Raw genomic sequence first — 2,830 nt, forward strand, 5'->3', positions numbered from 1 at the left:
TGCAATGATACAGTATTTGTTAATTCAGTGATTTTATAGAAATAACTACTAGTAACAAGAATCAACCAGGCGCCTGGGTGGCTCAGTCGTTAAGTGTCTGCCTTCGGCTCAGGTCATGGTCCCAGGGTCCTGGGATCGAGCCCCACATCGGGCTCCCTGCTCAGCAGGGAGTCTGCTTCTCCCTCTCCCACTCCCCCTGCTTGTGCTCTCTCTCCCTGTCAAATAAATAAGTAAAAAATCTTTAAAAAAAAAAAAAATCAACTATGTTGCAGTGAACTACAAATTAGAATATTTAGAACAATGGGTGTGCCATTATATTTTTAAAAGTTTCAAAATTACAAATTAAAAACAATTTTGGTACAAAGATAAAAGCCCCATACTCCATATTACTCATCGCCAAGTATAGGGCTGACAATAGTGTGCATTGTTTTTGATGTTAAATTCAACTGGAACTATAAATCTCAAATCTTCTATTCCTCTGTAATACCTACCCATCAAATACAGGTGTCCCTTATGGTTTAATCTCCTATCCTTTTCCCTTCTATTTCTTATCATCCTTTCCAGGGTGATTTCTCATGGCCTCAAATACCATCTTCAAATAAAAAAAACTCAAACCTAAATTTCCAATCTTGACATCTCTTCTGGCTCTAGACCTGAATTTCCAAATACCTGTCTGACTTATCCACAAATTTTCCTGTCACAGATCATGATCAGTATGTTACAAACAAAACTCATTTTTTCCCTCCATAAGCCATTCTTTTCTGCGCATGTACCTTAACTGAAGTAATGAGCTTTCTTCCTTATCATATAAACCAGAAGTTTATCCTCACAACAATCTTCTAAGTAGGTGCTGTAGTGTGGATGAGGTAGGATTACACAGATGACAAAATTACAGCCTTGAAATCAGATTTGGTTCTGATATTCACTATGCGGCCTTAAGCCAATTACTTTTTGAGCCTCACTTTCATGGTTAATAGACACAGTGAAGATTTTATTTTTCTACTTTAGAGTGTGTTATGTATCCAGACTGGCAGCATCAACACATGGGCGCTTTTAAGAAATACAGAATCTCAGCTTTACCCCAAATGTTTTATTATTATCTGCATCTTAATGTATCTTCAGGCAACTGGTTTGCAAATTCTAGCCCATCCTTACTAATACAAGAATGTTATCACCTTCAGGGGAGTACAACATTGGAGAATCCAAGTAAGTCCTGTCTGTAATTTACTAGAGCTGCTGTTCCAATTATTGCTAATATTCCTATTTATCATTTGTCACCAATTCTAGCTAATGAAGGCCTTTTACAGCTTTTATAATCTTTGATTTCCTCCAAAAACCTTGAACTCTCTGCACATGACTTGAATTTAAATCCACCGCAAGGTTATCTTATTCACTAGAGAGACCTATTATATTATTATTTGAGAGGCTCATTCTTTATTTACTATTTTAAGTTGTACTCCTTCAACATTTCTTAATTTAGATTGTTCAACTTGAAATTTTCCTTGTGTCCTAACTTTATAAATTTTCAAGACAGAAGGAAAACAGAAGTACCAATCTTGCCCTGAAATATTTGGAAAAGGTGACTTCCAATTCAAATGCAAAAACTTTTATACAATAACACTGCTTCGGCAAAACTGTTTCTAGATTCTAATACTATTTAACACTTATTAAGCATTCATAATGTACAATGCATTATGTTCAGTGAGAAAGTTTATAGAGGGGCTTAATATATTTTATAATCTAATCCCATGATGCTATTAACCTGAGTACATTTCTAACAAGCTCCCAGGCAATGCTGATATTGCTTTTCTGAGGACCATAATTTCAATGTAAAAACCATACCGCAAGAAATATTATATGAGGTCTAAGAAAGAGACGAAACCTGTGTATGTGAATATGGGGGCTGTGGTGCTGAGAAAAGACTTTGGCTTCTCCTTCTTTGAAAATGAGCTTTTAGAACTTAAGTTAAAACTCATTTGGGAGAAATCTGTCACCAAGATGTTAATTGTGGCACTTAAATAGCTTATATTGGAGAATATCCACTACTTAGGATTGGAAGGTAACAAAATTTACAAACTCCTGTTACTAAGTCTATCTTAGGTGCATATTCCATTCTTCACCTGTTTTCATTCCCTGTTCCTTGCCTTTTGTACACCCATTCCATAACATATAATGTATAACATCCTTATTGTAGCATTTCCTAAATTATAAGTGTTCGTTACAATTTTCTTTGACCCAAGTTGAGAACATTCCAAAATTCCAAGAATATCATTTTTCAGCTTTTAAACTTAAGTTTCTAGGCTTTCTTGCAATGTAGTCATTTGTGCAATGTGCTCATAAATTAAAGTTCTCTCTGTATCCTAGCACAAGATCATTTAGAAATGTTTCAGGATAGTTTGAAAAGAATGCAAATGAAGTAGCAAAGTAATACATATTATACACACATTCACACCCCTCCTAATCAGTTTATCCCTTTTCATTTACTTTACTAAAGACTGTAAGTGAAGTCAGTCTCCAATATATGTACTGCCACATGTATTTGAATTAAGAATTACTTTATTTTAGAATGCACTTAAAAACTATATATACAGCAGTAAAACTACCACTCACATCAAGATATTGAACATTTTACAGATGAATGCCATGTTATTTACCACATGAAGCTTCTTAAATGCTACATCCTACACTGTTTTATACTTTGTTATAGCTTAAATTCTGATAAAAAAAAAAAATGGGTGTGGAGGTACCATGGGGGAAAAAAAGAATTCTCATAAAAATGTTGCTCCCTATTTCAATTTCTATGCCTTAACAGTTTTCATTATCTTTAAAC

Source organism: Leptonychotes weddellii, chromosome 4, assembly GCF_054177405.1.
Source record: "Leptonychotes weddellii isolate Sample4059 chromosome 4, ASM5417740v2, whole genome shotgun sequence".
NCBI lineage: Eukaryota > Metazoa > Chordata > Mammalia > Carnivora > Phocidae > Leptonychotes > Leptonychotes weddellii.